Here is a 25,008-nt window from a genome sequence, read left to right as displayed (position 1 = left end):
GAGGGATATGTGTAATAGTATTTATATGCATTTTGGTTTGTGTACCCTGTTTGTTGCAATGTATACGAAAAATGATTGAAAGATCGGTTTCAGCAGTGTTTCTAGTAAAACAAAAAGGGGGAGATGTGGGAATGGGAGTCTCACTAACGGACATTCCTGAGTTTGATTTTAATGAGCAAACACTGCACCACCCGGCATAACAAGACACTTAAGCAGAAAACAACGGAGAAAGGAATGTGCAGCTGGAAGGAGAAAAACAAGATAAAGACCATGAAGGCATTTCGCATGATCAGAAAGAACGGGCCAATCTGCTAGAGCATAGATGCGCGTGAACACAAGGCTGTAACATATCTGCAAGCGGCAGGTAGCGCGTGTCCATAGTAGTTAACTATATAAGCCCTGTTACAAGTGTAAATAAAGGAGAATGACCATACTCATATTGAGATCTGTCATTACTCTGGAATCGCAACTCCCGCTCCGTCGTCGACACTGAACAAAGGGAAACTCCGACAAAACAGCAAGCTAAAAAAGTATCATAAAGCAAGTATGTGCAAAACAGAGTTAAATAAAGCCCTAATCTTAGCCAGGGAGTATTATCTTTACTGCTGTGCTACTTCATCTATGTTAGTGTCATCATTCTCCTTTGGACTGAGACAGAATATTTCAAGATTTTAATTCAAACCATTTACATCAAGAAATCCTATGGGAAGTTTTAGTTTACTGCTCCTTATAATAACATTTTCTCCCAAAAAACACTCTTTAAGTTCAAAGACTTTTCGCTCTTCTAAAGTAGATTGCACAAATTTTTTTGAAGCAAAAAGGGACAAAGTAAAAATATGTTTTCATATCCATGCATGCCATTCCTACATTAGTTTGGTATACGCCTTGTGAACATGTCAGAACGGTGCACAGTGTTTTTCCTCACCTGCATTCTGAGAGCTATGTTTAATATGAAATTTATCATTCTCTGTCCAATCCGCTTCAACCAGAATGACAGCCAAGAACCATGGAATGCCGGTGCAAAGCACAACAAAATAAATGCAAGATGCAGCTGTGCATGCCCAGCCATGGCCTTCCTGCACCTGCAAGGCAGTAATGATGAGATAGCAGTTTTCCAGAGTTTTGTCCTCCTCAGCAACAGAATGTGACTCCAACTGTTAATCATAACTTCTCCCTGTTCAACTATAAGGGTGTCTTAAGTATAGAAGTCTACGCAGATGCCACAGAGGATATTCATGCAGGATGAATGATATTTTACATCTCTCTAGCAATGTAACAAGATTTTCATTTACAGGAAAGTCAGGTCCTAATCATACTTCACATCAAGGAGTTAAACAAATGTAACATGAATATAATGCACAGGGCTCTAGCTGCATTAAAAGCATTATTTCATCATAAAGCCTTGAAGCTGATACCAGAGAGTAAGGGAAGTTTTTCTCCCACTGTCAAATTGACCATTAAGACTGACAAATTGAAAATAAAATCCTGCCTTATATCATCTGCCTTCTCTCAGCTGAAAATAAATTACAGCATAACTGCAATGCTAGAGTGGCCTATAATGCAGGACATTTCTACTAGCTTTTACGCAGAGAACAGAAGATACAGAGACACCTTATCCCCCTACAGTTTATAAATACACTGTAAAAGATTCAGTGAAAGTGTAATTAAGAGGTTATTTTTGTCTTAATTCTCTGGATGTGCACACAATAGATGATGCTGCAGTTTTGTAAAAGCATTAAAAAAATGTGTGGATCTACAAAGCAGTTAAGGATTTACTTTATACTGCATCTTGCAAAGCACAAATGTCATCCGTTACAGTATCTTTCATGTGGTAGGCACTTTTGAAGGTAAGAGAAGACATACGCTCTGCTTATTGTTTTTGGTCTAAACATACATAAATAATCTGTCAAATAACCACATGGGTAAGAGAAATAACTTTTTATGCACAAAGCACCAGACTAGGGCTAAGAATATATATGTACATGCACACAGATACATATCTACTGTTTCAACTGGTTGCACAAACTTCAGAAATTATAATGACAAGTTCTGTCACATAGTAAAACTATTAGATTAAAACAAATACTATACATGTTGTTCATTGTTACCTTGCCCAGTTCGAACCTTCCAGACCCATGACAGAGAACAATGCAGAGAGATTGATATTTAAATAAGTTAAAAAAGAAAGAAATCACTTTGCTGAAATTGTCTGGATTCGACAAAGAATGGTACATTTCTTAACAGTTGCTTAAGATTTGACTTTGGAAAATGACAATGAAGGGTGCATGTGTCTGCACTGGGGTGACTTGAAGGATTCATCAGTCTGTCTCTGGAGAATCAGAAGAGTAAAGACAAATACACACAGTACTTTTTTGCTCTGATATTTTTAAAGCTACCAAATTTTTGTTATACAAAAGACCTCACACTCTCCCTCTTTCCACCCCCACCACACAAAGCTCCAGGGTTATTGTATAATTTGCACAGCACCAAATCCCGATACTTTCAAGCTAATGGCAAAACTCTCACTAATTTGCACAGGGACAAAATTTGGTCCATTAACAAACTAGAACTGTAAACAAATAAAATCAACGTGTCCTCAAAGCCAGAAACAGGACTTGGCTAACAAACTTCCTGGAGAAGATGAGTCAGTGGCAAATACTGCCATACTGAGATAAGGCCCTCGAATGCCCCACATCTTGTTATTTTTCATTTCAGCAGGCAGCCATCTGTAGAAACTAAGCTGGATTGTCTCACTCTGTTAAGTAAACAAACAAAAAGTTTTAAAGCAATAATAGGCCAAAATAGCCCTACATCCTTCAGGTTTGGAAATTCAGAAGATTCTCTCTTGTAGCCAAGCACTACTCAGCACGAGCTGAGACCAGAATATCTTTGACAGCAGGTTGCCCATGGTGTATAGCCCAGCCCCAGCCAAGGTTAAAGCAGCTCTCAATTGCTTTTAACCCAGTATCAGTAGGGGAACAGGTTCCAAACATACATTGACCTTGGCCCCCTAGGGAAAGCTAGGATGTCAACTGAAGGCATATCAACAACTTGACAGTAACAGCGTGTGTTCATATTCTAGTACCGTAGAAAATGTGAAGCAGATCAACCACAGCGATAGTGACATTGCATTTACCCAGAGGTCAGAGTAAATATGTACATAGTTATCATGGACTAATTGACGCAGTATACATTTATCTATTGTATTGAAAGCTAAGGTGCATTCGTGTGCATCTAAGTCTTAAATCCTGAGGGAAAAATTTAGAGAAAGTTCTTATCAACCCATTTCCTACCAGTCTCAAAGAGTATCTGCTCTTTATCCAACTTGGCCCATATGTAGAGATGGCAGCTTTGTAGAAAAGAAGTGACTCACAAGCAAAGGGAAGCTGACTACCTCCAAAGGTAACATAATATAAACAAAATACTCTGAAGAATCGAGTCCCGCCACAGCAAGACTCAATGAAACAAATTTCAACCCATCCTGTTTTTCCTTGCCCAGCCTGTAGATTGCATATTGCTAAAGGGCATCTGCTGTTTAAAACTTCTTAGGGTTGACAGGCACAAGAACAAAGAGTTACAGCAGAGTCTGAACCCTTATTTGAAAGGTCTTGCTTTTGTAAGTACTTACTCAGTGCTGACAAATCTATTGGCTGCTTAGGGTGACCTTAGTGGGTCTATTTCTGGATAAAGGTGATTTAGCGCTTTTCTACAGGAAACAATGAGTCAGTAAAGATCCTAAAATGGCATAAAGTAAGGAAATTGGAATACTGAAAGGATTCTTCATTAAAAACAGCACCAGATCCTATCATGATCATCAGATATCTAAATGTCATAACAGTCTACAGTAAATTTCTAAAAGTTAGAACAGGCAGATGCCTATAAAATGATTAAAAGCTATAAAGACCTACCAACTAAGTTATCTGACATATCTATCTTAAAATAATAAGTGGTTTGCATAGATTTCATTGCAGAAACTATTACTGAAATCTTCTAGAACAAATAATCTCTAACATCATGTGCCAGTATGCAGAGCAGTTTGAGGAAAACAAACAGAAGCTTGTTTCACAAAGGTATGTTTTGCCTCATCTTGATTGCATTTATATAATTTTCAAGGCATATTCTTCATATCTGAGTATGTTCTGTTGTCATATTAGCCATGTAGAAGGAAAAGGGAAGTAAATATGGAACAATTCTTACAGCTTTCTCTTCCAACTCTTCATCCTTTTGCAGTACACAAAAAATGCAGTTCTTGGAATAAATTTGCAAGGGTATTATACTGCCTCTTCCAATATTCTTTGGGAAACAACACTTTTTGTTAGACTTTTCACATTGTACTGTTTATAATTATTTATCCTGTGTGCATTCAGAATGTAAACTAATGAAATGTCTATTTGGGCCCATCAGATAGCATAGGGTGCTTGCTCTACTGAAGAAATTAAATGCAGTTGAGCTGAATGCCTGATGGTTGATTAGGCTCATATTTTGCAATTTATTGAAACAAATAGAATCAGAAGTATAAACAAATTAATTTTACTTCTAAGACCAACAAGTCTATACTGATAAAGCAGTAAAGCTATGGTAATATTAATAGCGTAATTAAACTATAGTTGCAAAGTCTGATATTATTTTAAATTATTTGAAGGTATAACAAGCCTGGAATGGAGGCTGCAATTTTGACAAGCTTTGATACCAGTCATTTTCATTAATTATTCAATAGCAAGCTTCATTAGGCTTTCTGGAAAGTTGACCACTGTGTGTTTCTTTTTTTCTAATTTTAAGAATGTGCTGGAAGAAAAAAAATTAAGGAAAAGAGAAAAAAGGTATTTACACTAAATCAAATCTTGCTTTTTGGAGTGAGATAACTACGCTGTATCACTCTCTTTCTGCCTTTTGTGATGAATTGATCCTGCATTTAAAGTCATTAAACTTTGTCAGTAATTTTCAGTGAGCTTGGGATAGAACCTAAATTCCCAAAGCAACAAACCCTGAAGCTCTTCACAGTCAAGAATGAAATTTGCAAGGATGGGACTGGTCTTTCACAGCAGGAAGCCTTTAAATTCTTTATCAGAGCAGAGCCACAAGCCTTACTGCATTCAGTACAAGACAGAAGATACATTTCAATAAAAACAAACAAAAAAAGAAAAATAGGCAACAGAAAGGAAAGGAAAACGATGGGCATACAGAAAAAATTGAGACAAAAAGAGGTGGACAAATGAAAGAAGGGGGAGGAAAAAAAAACTTAAGTGGCCTGTGAAAAGCAGAGAGAATATACTACAGGATCAGCATGTACTTAGGCATTGCTGCTTTGAGTACTCTGAAACAATGCTGACCAATTGATTGAGTTTTCACAGAATCACTGAATGGCTGAGGTAGACAGTGACCTCTGGAACTCATCTTGTCACCCGCTTGCTCAAGCAGGGACACCTAGAAAAGGTTGCCCAGGACCACGTCCAGACAGCTTTTTAATATCTCCAAAGATGCAGACTCCACAACCTCTCTGGGAAACCTGTGCCATTTCTCAGTCACCCACTGTCTTTTCAAAAGGAATGTTTCTTTTCAAATTAAAATGGAGCGGAGTCTTCCTTAATGGAGTGGAATCTTCCTTAATGAAAGTATTGTTGAAATTGCTTCATGCAAATGAACAAGAAATGTTTCTTTTCAAAAGAAACAATTTTCAAAAAAGACATGTTTTGAAACATTGCCACTATAATAAAATTATTTTGTGTTTGTATGAAAATTGACTGTCATTGAATCAGAGAATGTCCCTGACTGTTGGGATAATTGACTATGAATTTTCAACTAATATTACATGAAAAAAGAAAATGGTTAAAATGTTAAATATTCATGTTTTTCATGAATAGGCCACTGGCAAAGAAGAAAAAAAGTTCACAGGAAACATTCTGATCACCTCTACAGCAACTTAACGACTCAGGTCCACGTTGTTCATTTTTAGCCTGTAATGCACCTTCAGTCTGGTTTTGTTTGTTTCCTTATTTTTTCATGGTCATAGAGTCACTTGCACCATTTGAGTCCTCCTTAATCCCTCATTTCCTTCACCATATTGGAAATAGTCTAATTCAATTGGTTTAGTCTCTTCATAGACAGCCTCCATGAAGAACATCTATGGAGGTTTGGTTTTCCCCCCCAGCCTCTAGAAATTTTGCGAACTACTAGAAGACTATAGGGGGATCTCTTATTTCTGTGGCTATAGAGAATATTTCAGTTCTTCCTCATATTATCCTTTAGGTTAGCACACTGAATATATTAGCTTGCATTAATTAGAATCCAAAACAGTGACAAACTCATAATCAGCTCTATTAGTATTTACAAAAAGCCACAGAATTATAAGCAATTGTTGAAAACTAAGCATAATTATCACATTGCTATTTCACCATCTATCCTTTTCAGCTTTGTTGGCTCTTATCACATCTGAGTTCTTCCTGAAGAACATTTGCTGATCTTCATACAAGATGGGTGTGAGAGGCATGAATTACAAGATTAGTCAAACTGCACAATAATCTGGCCAGAAGAGGATGGGAGATAAATGCCATTTCCTTAATGCAAATGTTGTTGAAATTGCTTGATGTGAATGAACAAATTAAAGCAAGCTCCTAAGAAAGTTCATTTTCAGGCAATTCTGCAAATTACTTCTGATGACTATGTAAGTTGCTCCTGGCTGCAGATTTAGTTAATAGCAATGTACGTGATAAACTAGGTATGGTACCACAAGACACCAAAGTTCAAACAAGGCTATATGGCAAGAAGACATACAGTTCTCTTTCCTCTTTCTCATTTATGTACCAATAGCTTTAATTTTAGGGCAATGTTACATTTTTGTTAGATGGTTAGGTGTCAGTATAAAATCGTTGCACTCAGAAAATAAATTATATGGATCTCTTACTGAATCCTTTTGACTGAAATGAATGAATACATTTCTTACTGTCATTTGTCTCAAAATTTAGAAGCAAGAGCAGTGTGAAAACCTAGACCCCTCCATACAAAAATCTCTGTAAAAGAAAATATTAAATCTCTGGCTGATGTTAATAGGCCTGACTGTCACTCTGTTACACCAGTTTTATGCAGATTTCACAAAACTAATACGCGACTCCATACCACAAATATGTAGACTTAAACTTAAGTTTTAAGAAGATACTGCTAAAACACTGAACTCTTCTGCTCACAAACTGTCTATGGCCAACAGCAAATTTGTGAAATAAAACTTCAGCATGGTATTAGAAATAGGTGCTATGTTGATTACTCATGTGATTCATCAGCAAACAGAAACAAGGCTACACTGATGTCATGACAATAGTTAAGCATATATTTAAGGCTTTCAGTCTAACACTCAATCTGTCCTGCCTTTTTAAAAATACAGTCATATAAGCTCAGGGCCAAATACCATTCATCTGAGCTCTTACAAGCAGTCCCTTTTCTCCCCACAGCTTTGGTTTGCATGTGGTCCCACTTTTCACATAACATCATGTCTATGCCACTCAGGAACCATTTAATGAGCTGGTTGGTTTTATTTTTTAGAAAATACTGGATTATACTGATTTTTAAGGAATTTTTTTTTCAATTTACTAAAGGCTAAAGTGAGTGAATGACCCGTGTGTGTTCATATAGAAAGATACCTGTCTGCAGGAACGGGGAGAAGAGAAAAGCACTTGGTTGGTACAAGGAAGGCTGGTTCTAGGGCTGGACAAAGCAGGTGCTTGCCTGGTGCTATAGAGTGATGGGAGCAACACACCACCCAGGGCCCATGGCCTAAGCCCCCTCCACCACAGCCCTAGCGGACTCCCTCCTCGCTCTTGCCTTTGCTGCCGGGGGGGAAAAAGCTACAATGGGTCAAACAGGAGCTCATCAAGGAGTTGGGATTGAAAGAAAAGACTTCTTCCACCAGTAAAAGTTACCCTCCCATCCCATCCCTCAGCACTTGCATGAATATGTCAGGCCCTATCCTTCCCCTTGTCCTTCTGCTTCCCTCAGGACAGCCAGGAAAAAAAGTATTTAAAAAGCCTTGGCTACCTTAGAGCAATCCCCCTTGAATGGTGGAGTTCAAATCCCCACTGCACCTTATTCTGGCTATCCCCTCTCACTCTTACGTTGAAAATCTCAGCCTGATGAAATATAAGCAATATTTTAACATCTCAAAAATATTCAAAGCATATGAAAAATATTTTTTGTCTGCTTTCATTTACCAGTGGTCCTGCATTACTTCATCTCACTTATTTAATTGCTTGTTTAATTTAACACAGCAAAACTCATCTTACAGGTTGGAATACACAAGTCATTTCAAACAAACATTCAATTACATAAGCTGAGAATTGTAGTCTCACAAGTCTTCCATTTAAGATTAAACATTTGCATGTTTATTAATTCAAAATTCATGTTTGATTTCAAATACATAAGTTTGTTAAGGAAAAAAAAATTTTCCAACTACGATAAGGAATAGCTTCTCCACTGACAATAAAGTAAATTAAAAATGCTTAATATTTTTTCCACTATTTCTCTGGCCTGCTTCTCAAATTCAGAGTAACTGTCAAAAAATTATTTCACCACATACAAAATCCCACTTAAGTTGCAGTCACCATCTTACTTTACTGTACTGCTTATCTGCTTACCTGCTGCTAAAAGAAAGGTTTGTTTAACCTAATCCTCTCATCTTTGAATCATGACAGAATATCAAGCCTCAAACCAGTCAGTTGAAAATCTGGAATAATTTATAATTGGAAATGCTTCTCTGGTACATTATTTTCTCCTCAGAGATCAAGGAAAGACAGGCAGAAAACCAGCCTTGTTTCTAACAAATTATGCCCAAACTAACAGAATGCAAATGATGTCTCCATGGAGCACGTAGGTAGCTATGTTGGTTCCCTTATAAACATTTCTGGAGTGGCGTAGACATAAGATTTTGTAAGAAGGAACCTAACATTTCCTAAAACATTGGTGCATGTTTTTGCAAAACAAACAAAAAAAAATTGTGTAAAGATATCAACAGAAACACTATTTGTTAAAACAAGCTTATATTCAATTGTTGTGTCATTTTCTAAGAATAGGTGTGACAAAGAAGTCGTCCAAAATAACAGAAGTTGAAAACGGTAGCAGAAATCAACTGGGAAGTGTGATTAGGAAGTTATGAGAGATTTTCCCATAAAATTGGAATTTAAATAAAGGGTTTTCCTTTAAGAAAAAAAAAAACAACAAACCAACAAAACCAAAATGAAACAGATCAACTTTATAAAGCTACCACAACATATTTATAGAAGCAGGTTTATTAAAATTATGCTTAACGTTTCCCAAATATTTATCATTCTAGATAAATGTTCTCCCTGGTCTGTTAAAATTCAGAGAGGCTCCAGAGAAGACTGAGTTCCCAATTTGTTCTAAGCACACAGTGAAAGAAAGTCCTTCTCTAAGGAGATTACTGTCTGTAGGAGAGAGGGCAGGATATGGGTCAGGATCCTCACCCCCCCTCACCTACATATATTAAGGAAAACAGATGTACTGCCAAATCAAGTGACTTAACAAAATGTGACAGCTGTGGTGTCTTGAGACATTGACTCCAGTGTCTAGAGTTTGTGTTAAGAGGCCCCTGATATTCCTGTGCCTGAGCACTCATTCCTCCCATTGCATTTCAATTCCCTCCTCTTAGCTGCAGTGACACAGCTGTTTCTGAAGTCACGCTGTAAATCAGATGATTGAAATGATCCAGACTAAATATAACCTGGTTTATGTTTGGAAAAGGTCTGAAAGATCTTTACAGCTTTAATCGTAGTGGAAGGAGAAGAAAAAGTAGGAGAGGGAACTTCAAGCTTTGACTGGAAATGTTACCTATCTAAATTTTATGTGGACAATTCATAGCCAGAATATTTCTGCATCTCACAGGTTCCCCTCCAGCCCTAAGCCTTTCTATAAAACAGAGGGAGGATAACTAATTCAACTGAGCGTCACTTCTCTATTATGAACAGTCTAATCTGGTCTGACACAATGGATGTCCTTAGACAAGTTTCAATCTAGTCAATCCCATTTTTAGTATTCTTTCTGATAGCAATATCATTTTCATACCTCTGACTATGGGCTATGGTAATGTCACACATTTTAAGTATAAAACATGCTAGAGAGAGATCTATATTTTAGGCCACAATCAGTTCTACAGATCTCTTAGGGCAGAACTGATATTACCCAGAAGTTTTGGGTGTTGATCAGCAAGAAGTGTGGGTCCCAATGGAATTCTAAAAATGCAAAATGGGAACACAGAAAAAACCCTGAATCTACAATATTAGCAAGTTATGTCACTGGGAAGGGAGAATTTTTACATTCTTCATCCAAAATGCATAAACTCAGAAAAATTATTGAACTGCTAACTTAGAACAAATTTGTTTAACTGAAATTCCAATCTTATAAGCCTCCTTTTCTAACCTGGGGATGATTTCATAGCCTCCTGCTTCACTGGGTTTAAGATTCCCTTGGTTGTAAAGATTTCTCTAAGCTGCTTCTCTTCATGAGCAGCAGATTGTAGAGGAATAATTTCTCTGCAGTATTTTCTTAGTAAAAAGGTCCGCAAATTGATTTTTCACCCTTCACCCTCCCTTTCAAGATACAAATTCAAAATAAACAAGCCAGACTGTCACTGAACATATGTACATCTTGTTCCTCAAGTGGCTTCATAACAAGGCAACATAAATAAAGTATTAGACTTGCATTAATAATAAAACCTACTTGAAGAGCTCACAGAAGCACCGGGGATTTCATAAAATTTCAAAGAAAAACCCTCAAAAATTTAAAAAAGAACACACTTCACTGAACTGGGAAACCTGAGAAGATTGAAAGTATTTCCTCCCACTTAAACTAAAGGAAGGAGTTAGATCTCTTGTTCTATGGGAATCCCAAACAACAAAACATTTTGCTGTGATACTCTTAACATCGTAATATTTTTACAAATCTGCTTGCGCTATGTATGTTCCGTACTTAAAATATTTCCCCCTGCCACTATACCATAGGAAAGAGTGCAATCTCAGAGGAAACCAGGACTCAAACTATTAAACATTTCATACATTTAAAGAAATTTCTTAAATGACACCTTGGAACGAGGCCCACAGGTAGAATACATTCCCTTAAGAAAAAGTACCTATAACTGTCAGTTGCATTCTGCTGAACTTCCTGACTGCAGCCTGGAGAGTTGATAAAATCCATTAACAAAATGCCTATTTTCAAGCTAAACAGCTATGACAACAAAATGCTTGGAGATATTTTCAATATACATGACATCTTTCTTCAGAAATAGATCTATTCGTACTCAAAAGCAAAAAAAACCATCTAGTATTGGATGACTTTGCATCAGATACTTTATTTTAAAGAAAATATAAAATGCAAATTAAACTTCTATGTTATTATGCATAAGATTTTCATAGTGTGAAAGACTTCCCAATTTTATATAGCTCTGAGCATCATCATAGAGAAAGTGCACTGAAAATTGGCACTCTGTGCTACTGTCCACTAACCTAGCTCTCACTGTGACTTTGGCCAAGTCATTCTCCCCTTTTCTCTCTTGAAGAGTGACTGAACCTTCCTACTTGCAAAAATGAGATTATAATAAACAAATATTTAACATCACTGAGAACTGGTGTGACTTCGTGTAGCATCTGGAAAGCCATTTGGAGTTCTAGAGCCCAACGAATGCTAAGTCCTATTCTTTTCTTGTACAGAATATGAAGTAGTGACCTGCAGTACTCGAGAAAATTGTGAAGCCACAGCTGTGGGCACACACGGTTTCAAAAATATTGTATGCCATAAATAACTGGCACTTTGCATCTTTATGACCAACTTTATTTCACCTGATATTCAGAATGGTTCTTTGTCTCAAAAAGAGCATGTGTATGTAACTTGTAGTTTGCTGAAATATCTTCCAATTGCCCCAGCCTGTAAGTGGTCCAAATTTGACAACTTTTACCACTTGACAACTTAATTTGGGATACACTAGTCATTTCAAACACACATTCAATTACATAAGTTAAGGACTGGATTCTTGCAAGTTTTCTATTTAAGATTGAGCACTTGCATGTTTATTAATCTTAGATTAGAACTTAGAGCTCTATCTGAACACCAGGCTGTCAATCCTTTGATACACAATGAAAAGCTCTTTAGTCTCTTTGCTATTTGATCTGCAACAGCAAAACTAAGATTTTGCTGGGATTATTCCTTCACCTCTTCTTTGAGATTAGAAAATTATTTCAAAACTTGCTTATATTTTTTTTTCAGAAATCCTTATTCTTCCACAAAGCTAACATACATTTCATTAAGAGAATGTTGGTTTTGTTTGAATATTGATTTCACTTGAAATATCTCTCCCCATAAAGAGTGATCCCTCTCTTGTCAGAGAAATTCTATACTAATAGCATTTTACAGGTTTTTTCATTATTAATTAGGGAAATTATTGCAACTATATCAGCTGTCTTATAAAAAAGAAAAATCTATCTTGTGGGGATACATATTCTTTCTGGTATATCCCAACCTATTCTGGACTCAAAGTACTACAAAGTCATCCCATCCAAGCCCTCTTAAGGACACTGAGGCCTATGCATCCCTTTTTGTCAGCCAGGAAAGCAGATACCTCAGTAGTAGAGACTACTTTTGTCAATAAACGTTCAGCATGTTTCATACTTCCAGCTGTACAGATCGAACTCTGCTCCCAGACCAGTATAAGCAGGAGTCAAACCCCAATTCAACAATGTTGACAAATTGCACCCCTTCAGAAGAAGCTGACTCCTGGCTGTATTTATACTGGGAAATTTAAGTATGCTTGACACATTAACTTTTTGGTACAGAATTAGCCCTAGTTTGTGATACTAAGAGTTTTAATCCATGAGGAGAGTCTGAGTCCATGAAAAGATGACCGTGTTCTGGATCAGTTTAAAAAGACTGTCAGGAACGCATTTCTTCTAGCTAGGTAACCTCTGAAATCAATAAACACAGAATTTCAAGATTAAAAGATTATACAGTTCTCATTTCATGGAATATCAAAGTAAAGCAGACGTTAACGTCCTGCTACTTACTTGCCAACCACCAAATTCTATTTCAACATATTTCCTGGTTATGAAAATCTTGCAAATAACCCAGATAGTAATCCAAATTCCTGCAACTGCTTTCAAAAGTTGAAGGACTCTGTACCATACTGCAAGGAGTTTCTCAAAAGGCTGAGTTTTACATTTCAAGCCTTTCGGAACAGAAATGTAATCCCTTACAATATTTAGTATTCTTTTAGTTTCACCCCAAGGTTCTGAAGGGTGTAGCAAATACAGACGTGGAAGGGCCTTTCACACACTTTCCTTCACTTTGCTAGTGAACTGTCTCATTTAGATTTCTCTTTTATTGACAAGCCCAGTAGTCAACCCTATACCCTATTAATAAAATCGTTGCAGTTTCTGCAATATCATTAGATGCCAGTAATTGCCCAATTTATAGCAGTAGGTACCCTAAAATACTGTGAACCTTACTGGTATCCAGTTATTTACCTGAAGCCAAATTCTGCTGTTAAACCCATGAAAACATTTTTCCAGTACTAATTTTCATTGTAGGTATTTGCTATGGCCAAAAACCAAGCTGCTGATCTTTAGTTCCCCTCCCCACTACCAACTATTTTGACTCTCTAGGACATCAAAGGCTGTGATTTAGAGGCAAGGGGAGCATATTAAATATATGCAGAAAACATGTTTTTAAAGCATGTTCTCACACCAGTACTCTACACCCAAGCATTATTTTAATCCGGTGAGAAAAACAGAAAAAGAAGGTTTGTGTGACCAATTAGAACTAACCAACACTATTCACATACTGAATGAGTAATAATTACTATGCACTGAAAAGTTTGCAAACCAGAACTTATTCCTAGATATTGGTAATTATTATTGGAAGACTGCTAATTTCAAGAGAATACTGAACTCCTACACAAATTGCAGAAAAGAAAAATGATGTTAAATTAGTTAGCTATAGGATAAGGTATGAATTATTTACTAAGCTTGATTCATGTGCATAATTCTTCACAGTCAAGCACACAAATCAGATCAGGTAATTCCACACAATCATATGATTACTAATTTAATATGCAATTACTTCACGGTGTCTGTAGTTGCAGTATTTAGAAATACAAAATTGATATATTCTTGTTTACATATTTTACAGACAGCTAATACATTTTTAGAGTCTATGTACATACTTACAGAGTATTAATACCCAATTTTTATACTTCAGATATTAAGATAAGGCCATATGCTTATAACAAAAGTTTTCATCTAAATGCAGAAGAGTAGTTGCAACTTCTATCTTTCTTTGCTTTGTAAGGCATAAATGGTAGTGTGTTACAAATCAGAGGGATTTTTGCTAATGTCAGATAATATATTTCAATATTCGTTTGAGAGAGGGTGAACAGCAAATGCAGAGTAGCCTTCTACTTAAGTCCTAACAATTGCTACCATTAAGACTTAAGTAACAATCAAATTGCTGCTGCTCTATTTGATAGATTGCTAACAAAGTTTTCTTCTGAAATGTTCTTTTAGCTTCCTATGTAGGTAGGAACTTAAGAAAACTGTATTCAATATTCAGAATTTCTGCCGATGGTTATATTCAACCGTCAGTTCTTATTTGCAATTTCTATGACTACTGGAGCAGCACTAATTTCTTCAAATTGAAAGGAAATTGAATCCAATTTGTATATTTAAACAAGAACATGCACAATTCTCTTTGAAAGCTATTGCAGCAGAAAGAGCATATATATATCTCTCTCTCCATTTTAATGCAAAAACACAGGCATATATATTCAATTTCAAAGATTTAACAAAGCAGAGAAAACCACAATCAATTTTAACTACTTTTTTTTAATGTAATATTATGAAATTATAGCCAGTATTTAAAGAATTTTATTTTTACCTTTTCCAAATGTTCACGACAAGCCATGTGAATTTTTTTAGTGGGATGAAATACTACAATAAACAGAACAGCACACATACTGTGTTTCTTTCTCAAAGACTTTCCTATGCATCCTATATGCTTTCAGCTTACAAGGCTTAGGATCATTTTTTTCCTGTATCACTTATACCTGTTATTTAATTTGAATTCCCTGAATCTAACACAAAGAAGCACTAATATACATGCAGATGTTGTGAGATTATGACTCATTGTATTGATTTCAATGGTACTAGTCATATATTTGTGTAATGTCTTTTCTAGTAACTCCAGTTCTTTTAAATATATTGTAGTCTTAGCCACAAGAAGTCTAATGACACCAGAAAAGCACACTGCCAGAATAAGCAAAATTCATCATACCTACTGAAGATACTTCTAATTGAAGAAACTAGTTATTTTTTATGCTGTTCCTCTATTTTTACTTGGCTTTAATCTATCAGCTTTTAAAAAAAGTTTTAATTTTACTGCGTTTTAAGCATGCACCTACTGGTTTCACATTCAAAAGAATCCCTCAGACAAAGAAAATTTTAGGTACAAAAAATTATCCCTTTGATAAGCCTCACTGCTGTGCAACTGGCAGCCACGCAGCCCCTACCAGCCAGGCAGCCGGCACACGAGGCAACTTGCAGCACTGGACAGCCTCCACAGCTGCTAGTTAGGGAGTTCTGGATAACCACAGAGCCTCCCAGCCAACTAGCTTGACATCCTTGTTTCATGCCAGCTGGCTCACCTGTCCAGTTTCCCTTCAAATATTGATGAATTGACATAAAATACATGTCTGTTAAATCAACATTTTTCAAGGCACTGCTGTTCTGCCAGAAAAATAATAACTGGATTTAAAATTAAGTACTGGAAAATAAATTAGGATTTAATTTTCTGATTTAAATCAAAACATTAGTGAATCCATCCTTTTTCCTCTAGTAATTCTCTCATCCTAGTTTTCCTTTGTGTCAAATTACTTCTTTTCCTTGAAAAGCCCTTCAGAGGGAGCAGGAAATACAAAAAACATCTTCTAGGGCACAGTGGAGGAATGTTCTCTAGTTTTCATTTCTTTCAGTGAACACCCTCTATTAAACATCATTCTGCAACTCTGAGTCTGACCATGTACTTCCATATATAACTTAAGACACATAAAAAGCTTTCCTGGCTAACAGTGAAAGATATTTTCTTCTTTATCAACCCCTAAAATATCAATTTTATGTGTCAGTTGGGTAGCTATGTGGAGACAGCCTTTCTTACCTTTTGGTTGTCCTGAGGAAGAGAAATGTGAAGGCCAGTCATCTCAAAAAAATACAGTCATACCACATTTGGAATCACTGCTCCACAGAATGGAACACTTCAGGTTCAATCAGTTGTTCTGAAATTGCTCTTAACACAGGTCTGGGCAAGCTAAAAGCAAATAAAAAAAATTATTTTTAATTTTTAAGAACAGATAACAATCATCACATTAGTTGGGAAACAAAGAAAGGGAAAAAACACATATTTTACAAGCACTTATATATGTGCTTAAGTTAGATCACTAGGCTTCTCTTACCCTACAAAATTTAGTTAATATGCTAACAGATACTTCACATCATTCCTAGCTGAAGACTGTGATATACATCCAGTCCTATGCCTTCCATCTACATCAATGGAAAACAGTTCAGACCAAGCAGCCTAAATTTTATCTATTTTTGGTAGAATTAAAATAAAATTCCTCTGCCTTCCATTCTTCTCCTTCTCCCATCTCCCCATCATTTAGTATCCAGAAACCTGAGCAGGCTTTATGATTGCGGTCCATCTTTTTCTCTCATGTGCCACCTTCCACTTTGGGGATGGTGAGATAACATCGGTTTGAACTATTTTTTCCCCTATCTGCTCTGATGGACAGAAAACTTGGTGAGTGCATGGGAGAAACCAGTCATCTCTTCACTTTTTTATGTCCATCCCTCAGTCTTATTCCAACTAAGATGGAAAAGCAATATTTGGTAAGAACTGTCCGTATACAGTCTTGCCACTTCTGCAAGTGCTCAGAGAAGAAACTCTCTATAATTGACATTTGTAACCACACTGTAGTTCACTACAACCGCTATAGATACTGAAGTATTTTTTTCTGACAAAAACAGAAATAAAAGCTTAAGCAATGAGATTTCCCTTTTTTACAGATTAAGTAGAAATATATTGTTATGCTGCTATCAAGAACAATCAAAATATGTAAATTTAATATCTGTACATGATGACCAAGTTAATATGGCCATTAAAACTTAAATATTAATCTTTTTCCCCATATAATTCTTACAACTCAGAGTAAAATCACACCTTTCAAAATATTTAGCTTAAGCTTTTGAGCCTCAATCCAGCAAACACATGTTTACAACACTGGATTTGTCCCATTTATTTTAGTTATACATGTTAAACATCTTTTGTTGGATTGGAAACTTGGACTTGTAATTTATTTCTGTCATCAACATTCCTTTCACTGGTTACCAAACAGCTCGTGAATCTGGCAATTCTTTGGAGAATGAATCAGATAAAGATAATCACTTGCTTTGGGGAAGAATAAGGCTGCTGGGTTTGCCTGTATCACATGTAACACATGAACCCAGTTAACACCATTCTGATACTATGTTTCCAAGATACACACAAACATTTTGCTAGCACAGGCTTATCTCTGGCTCAAGGCCTAAATGTAATTATGGCTTTAGGGTAGAAATGGAAGAGCTTTCTTTAAGCATTGCAATGGTAACACAGGCTGCCAACTGAAAAGGAAGGTAGCAATCTTGACAGATATGAAATACAAGAACTTATCAGGCAATAATGGCATACTGTAAGCATGTCCTGCGGTTTGTTTGTATAACAGCTAATGGCAGTTTTTACATAGCAAAGTCCCTCCCTCAGGAGTCAAAAAGAATAAAACCGACTACTGAATAGAATTTGCCGTCTCACTTAGAAATCTAAATAATAAGCTAATGTGAAAAGCACGTCATTAATTAGTTAAAAATAATTAGGTATGTAATTTGCTTCTGAGATGCATCTATTTAAGGTGATGTTATGCTTTACTCTCAAAAACCTTAAAATTCTCCCCATTTCATTAAAAAAACCTAATATTGGAATTTCATGGGCAGGGAAACCTATGATTGTCCAGGAGAGGCAAAGAAAGAAAATGAAATGCAAAGAAAGAAACAGTAAAAGGAGTTGTGACATTAATCAGTCAAATGGTTTATGTTAGGATAAACAATTTTTCTCAGTGTGGACTCAAAATGACAGATTACTTTAGTTGATACCACATATGGCTTTGCAAGTCAGCCATTATGCCACCACTTAGCTTTTACACCGCTACAGATGAGTTCCGATTCCCAGTGAAAGACAATGGGATACAAGGTCACGGCCAATGTCACTTTGGCAAATGAGATTTGAACTAAGTTACTTCAATGCTTTAACATAACATCTGACAGTCACAGTGTTCATAACATGTTTGTATACACTAGTATGAATCTTAAAATTAAGACAGAATTTTATTGTAGACAGTTGACTCAAGACAGCTTATCGTCAACATCTGGAAAGCGGTAGAGAGGAAAACACAAAGCATCCTCAGAATTCCAGCTTTCTAATCTTATTAGGCTTTTCTTATGAAGAAAGTCTGTTTTAATGTATTTACTTAAAAATGTCTTACAAAGAAAAATTGGATTAAAACTATATTATCTAGACTGCCATCATCAAATCTGGCTCCAGACAAATCCATCCAGCTTATCTAGTCCTGCTGAAACATTTATTATTGCTCTGGACATGAGAAAAGGAATTCCTGATTAAGTGAACTCCCAGAATAAAGTAGTACAGACAGCAGAAAGATCTTGAAAATCCAAAATACAGATTATAACCCTGCACAGTAAGTTCATAAATTGACAGGATGTATTGATAGGGCCCATTCCCACATGACACTGAATTTCATCAGTCCAGAGAGGTTGTCACTACTGTCTCTGAATAATTCAGTGTGCAAAACTAACGCATGAATGATGGTGGTGTGATTATGCCGTTTTGAATTATTGGGTGGGAGAATCCATGAATTTACCCAACTGCAGTGGAGAATAATTATTGCTAGTCCATTTAGGACAAAATCTAATTCAAAATCTAAAAGTCACAAGACTTTACAGCTACTACATCTGACCTAATTTCGGTAATCTCCTGAGTTCCGCATACTGAGTAAACCTAGGCACAAGAAGGTTTCTTGCAAGTAATTGTTGATATTTCAGCAGCTAGGTTACCATCCGTTACAACCTTTTTATGCTGTTTGTTTTTATGTTCTGATTATGCTTGCTGCTTGTACTATTGTCTATATACTGAACTCTGTGTCCTTTATATGTTTTCAGAGACGAATGATTCAGTGTTACTGACCTTCATGAGATACAGAATAGAATGGTCACCAGATCATGCATACTACTTACTGTTTGAGGCCAACAGGTTCACTCTTTAATGAATTATTCCAGCTCCAGTGATATATAAAAACCAATCTGTTTGCTATTTTTGGTTAAAAAGACACCCTGCCTCAGCTATCACAGTTACAGAGTTCTGAAGTGGAGCATGCTTGATGTTTTGATGATAAAGATGAAAACTGCAGGCAGGAAAACAGAAAACAAAATGGAACTTCAGTTAAAATGCTAGCTTTCATTTCCATTTCACACTATGATTATTTACTGGCCCTGAATGTGTCTTTTCCACTTTTTCCCTCCTGTCTTCTTCTAGTTTTTTGGGGCCTGATTGCCCAAAGAGCTATTTTTAACGAGACTTACTTGTTCTAGCTTCTCTTTCCAGGAGTCTGTTTTACAACATTAACAATAACAAGCAAAAAGCAGTGGAGTGTTGCAATCATAATACACACAGGGTGAGACACAGATGAAGTCTGAATGATAAATCCTTGAACTGAAGGAATCCACAAGCACCTGCCTAGGTTTCCTTGCTGGTATAATTATACACTAAATTTATTAATAAAAATGAATGACCAGCAAATCTCTTTTTTAAGTAACCAAGAAAATTTCAATCCTACTCAAAGACTCTCTTCATTAGGATATGATTGAGGCCTCTATAAGGTTTTGAAGGATTTCTTATTCTAAATCACAAACCATTTCATGAATCAATGTCTTCTAGCCATAAGAATTAAGATAGGACCAAATTAAATTTCTTTTGTCATGATTAAGCATATTTTAAAATGCACTGCTTTTTCTAAATTAAGAACAAGCATCACTTTTCTTCTTATTTTTGTCCAAAATCCTATGGTTCATCTGTAATAAATGCAACAAGAACTAAGTAATTTGTATTTTCTGGGCTCCCAGAGAATTTTCCTGACATGGACTACATGTAATTAGTCATAATCAGGTAGGTTTAACATTGAAAGCCATTTCTGTTTAGTTAATTTATATACTGATAGAGTATAGTAAAGTTAGCTGGTTAAACTGAGCAGAGGAATAAGAGATGCTGAATTTCTGTTATTTTAAATATTGCTTGTTGTTGCTCCGTGCTGAGCTACTACCCGTCTTTTGCAGGCATTTCTTAGCATACCTATGAACTCAGTTTCTGCTGTGATGCAGTTTGAATCCCAGATGACAACAATGTTTTTCAGATTTAATCAGGTAAGAAACAGTTTGATGTTCCAAAGGCCCTCTAACATGTGAGATGGTAAAGAATAGACCTGCCGTAAAAAACAACAGAAGTGGTTTTCTTGTAACACTATAGTCAAGAAATTCCAAATTGTCCCCTTAAGAAGTTTAGCGCTATCACTGAGTTCAAGACAGACGAATACTTTTAGACTAACACCTCGTCTCTGGCTCTATTACAGATGGCAGGATGGCAAACTGCCTCACCCAAAAAGGAAACCAGGACCACTGTTAGTGACAAATTAACTGAGGACTTCCAGGAGGTTACTTAAAACGTATTAGCATTCTCAATAAAAGTGGTACTTAAAAATAGAGTAGAACTTCATGGATCTAAAAAAGATGTTTGCAACAATTCCTTGACAATTTGTTTTACTCTCTCAGAGGAATTTCTGAAGTTCACTTGATTTTATATTCTCTACTATTTATCATGAAAGGAGCTCCATCAGACTTGTCAACATACCAGGTCCAGATTATGTAATTTATAGAAAGATCATATGATTCACATACCAGAAGTGGTCTCCTCATCTCAAAATAAGTATTTTGAACAATCTCTGTTTCTACCCAGTCTTTTTAAGAACACTGAGAAAAGCTCTCTATTTATGTAAGTGGGCACAGTACCAGATGTCAATGGAATTTTTTCATTTACACCACCAGCCTCAGACAATGGCCTGCTAATTAGCAAGGCTAATTAGCAATTGTTAATTTTAGCAATCATACTGCCTATTACAGGTTCAGAACAAGATTTACATGAGATTGGACAAATTCATGAAATGGAAAGCCACGGAAGATTACTGAAATTATGTAAGTCTGGCAAATTGCTGAAGACAGGGAGAGGAGTCAGAGAAGGTTTTACTACAGCTTTTGCTTATTCTTACAGCCTTTACTTTTGGTCACAGATGCTCATGTATGTGAACTTTCAGTCTGGCACAACAGTGTCATTCCTATTCTCTTAAATGACATGGAGAAAGAATGAAAACATTGCTCCCTTTTATCACCCCAGGAGTCATCACTGAATCTCTGATTCAGTGATCTTCAGTGTCTTACTCCCAGATCTCCCAATATTCCAGTTTCAGTTCAATTTTTAAAAAGGTTGACACTCTCAGTCAGGGGAGAAGAGATTCTAAAAAATTTTACCATTTAAGTTTAAAGCATTTGAAGCTTGCCTTAGTGCTGCTTTCCATGCTTTATTTTCAGCTGGTGACCGCTCGGAATTAAAATATTCAGGCCTGTTGTGATTAAGTTAAAAAACTTTACTCTCAGACTACTGGCAGTTGGAAAGTATGCAGCAAGATTTTTTTTTTTTTATTTCTAATTAAGTTTCTTAGTATGAGTCACATTTGTAGAATCAGAAAAGAAAACACTTAAAAAGGCTGTATTTGTCACGCTCCCTCTCCCCAAAGCAGCTATGTATCTAGGGATGAAGCTACATATCTGCCCATCTCCTAAACATTTGCTTTAGTTCTCACTGGCAAGCTCAGTTGGAAAATGTCTGCAGGGAACAAAAAATGTTTTTTGTCACGCAAATGTTCAAGTTGCTTATTTTAAGAATCTGTAGTTCAGTAGGTTGTGCTTCTAAGATCCTTTGCTGATTGTCCATAGAAGTTTATATGAGCATTCACATTTTTTTTTTCATTTCTTGCTAATTGCTATACTTCAGTTTTGTACAGAAGTGCTTGACATAATGATGTTATTGTTCAGAGTAAGGATTTAGTTTCCAGAAGAAGTTGTATTTACTGAGAAGAGGCACATTACCAAAACCTAGATAAAATAAAATATGAATTTCATTGTTGAGATCTATTTTTCTACACTCCAAAATATTACTATATCTGCAATTCTCAAATTATTTCAGGAAGAATGCCAACATCATAAAATACAGGAAACAGAAATGAGAAGCCCCCTTGCCTCTGTGGTGGCACCTTAAATTATTTTTGATGAACAAGGCAGGCTTCCAAAATTTCCTTTTCAGAAATCCAAGCTAATACTCAGATTGAATAAAATCAAGCTTGGCTCAGTGGCAGACAGTTACAGTCTGGGGAAAAGAGCCTTCAGTTTCCCTTCCCTTTCCCAGGACACTTTTGCTTAATAGCACAAACCCACAGGACCCAGACTGTCAGCTCACAAAGCCATATGCTTTTTAATAATCTGTGGGAACCATACGAGTATTTAACTAAGTGCTATTCTCCTTTAGTCAGCTTCCTAGTCCCAGATTTCTTTAGCTTTTCCTTCATGAATATATTTAAATCTAAGAAGCTTTCCCTTGTCTTTCTTGTCTGTATTTAGCAGATTAGTAGTTTGAAGGACAGACAGCTGAATTTTTTTAAACTAATTTTTTCTTTTAAAGAGCCACTAATAAGTACATGTTTAGAAGGCAAGAATGAAATAAGCTGGTGTTGTTCATGTCAAACAAATGAGAGTAAGAAAGGGCATATCCTACATTTGTTTCTATCTTTGCCACAAGAAGGAGGAGCCAGCATCTTAGTGCCTCATTTACCTCTGAAAGATGGCAGTAAACTTTATTACTGTGACCTTTTGTGTGTTCCTTAACTTGAATTGCTGGTCATTCCCCGTTCTTCCCGTTTACAGTATCGGTGATCAGCACAAGGACACATGAGCCAAAGAAATCCCAAATAGCCACTCAAAATACAGAATACTAATTTTTAAAAATTTGTATTTACAGTTCTTTAAAACTTCATAGCTCTTCACTGGCTTTGTTAGACAGTAGCTTTATTCTACATCATTTTTGAAACAAATCACCAATAGGTACAGTATCTAAGCTATTTTGCTGTACCACTGCCCTGCAACATCTGCATGAGCTGACGTTCTGCTTGACAGGAGCACAGGTTTCCAGTGCAGATCAACCACATCAATGGGACAGCAAACGAGGTATATTTTGCAACATGTGCTAGGAACATAAATAAATAAATAATATGATTTACCTCAATCCTTATTGTTCCTCTACCATTGTGACCTTGGTGCAATCATTAGATAATGAATTACAAATCCTTGCATTCACTTTGTTTTGTATCTTACTATCTGGTGACATTCAGATAAACAATATTTTCCATTGTTACAATTCATCTCACAAAGATTACATACTGCCTTTGTCCTTCATTTTTCTCCACATTGGTAAACTTTTAATATATTTGGAAACCGGCTTTATTTGCTCAGCCCTACATACCTCTAAAACCAAACCAAAACAAAAAACCTCCCGGTTTTGTTTACAAATAAGCATATATAGACTGATCTACAGTGATCTATGTATGAAGTAAGAAGCTGATGTTCAGCTTCTCAGAAGTGCGTCAGGACCAATGATTCCCAAGTCAACAGAAGATGGTAAATATATACAGCTTTTGAAAAATCTATAAACTGGTTCAGTTCTGAACACCCACATACAGTTTCAGTTATATGCCATTCTATGGATCTGATCACAGAGTAGAAATAGATCAATTTTAAAGAACTTAGGGAAAAGCATAAAAAATATCTTAGAATGATAAGGAGTTTCAGCTTGTGAAGAAGAAAAGTGTCAGAACCGCATATGGCTAAACTGCTTTCTTGGGTAAAACAGCAAACCCATTTGTAGCATTAGCAAGCTTTAAACATAAATAATGTCACTTTGAATGATATACTGAGTTACAGCAAGCAGTGGCAAATAACAGTACTTACTCCTCCAGAACTCTCCAGATGTGCACTCCACGCATCTAGGTTTTCTTCCCTGTATTATCCTCAGTGTTCAGGCAGGCCTATGGGCTATACCCTAAGATTTCAGCAACATGTAGGTAACCAAGCTGCCATGTCAAATTTGAATATTTGCATTTCTCAGCACTGCCAGGAGCAAAATGAAAGGTTCCTGATTAGAGTAATACAGTGAAACTACTCCAAGGGAAGACTGAGGGGACATTAACAGGTGTACAAGCAAGAAGGCATAATCTGTCGCAGAAAAAGGCGTGTTCTATCAGTATCAACAAAATCGCATGTAACCAGATGACTCCTTTACTTTTCCAAAATAATACTGAAAAACATTAGCAGGAACAACCATGTAAATTAATTCCTGCTGTTATGACTGCGAAGGAAATGCATGCTTTCCATGTCATATACAGACTTTGGGACAGAAGCATTTCTTAAGCCAATAGAAGGGTGAAGATACATACTGTTTTTAAATGTATCCCAGAAACTAGGAATGGCTGAGAACACAGAAACTAAGTTCAGGGCTTTCACAAAAGCTTTTCCATAGCTCTATAGTTCCCTTGTACAAATTTACTGCACAAAGGACAGTATTCATAGAATCATAGAATCATTTAGGTTGGAAAAGACCTTTAAGATCATCAAGTCCATCCGCTAACCTCGCACTGCCAAGTCCACCACTAAACCATGTCCCTAAGCACCACATCTACACATCTTTTAAATACCTCCAGGGATGGAGACTCAA

The sequence above is a fragment of the Aptenodytes forsteri genome, unplaced genomic scaffold (assembly GCF_000699145.1).
Source record: "Aptenodytes forsteri isolate BGI_AS27 unplaced genomic scaffold, ASM69914v1 Scaffold8, whole genome shotgun sequence".
NCBI lineage: Eukaryota > Metazoa > Chordata > Aves > Sphenisciformes > Spheniscidae > Aptenodytes > Aptenodytes forsteri.
This window is presented reverse-complemented; position numbering follows the sequence as displayed.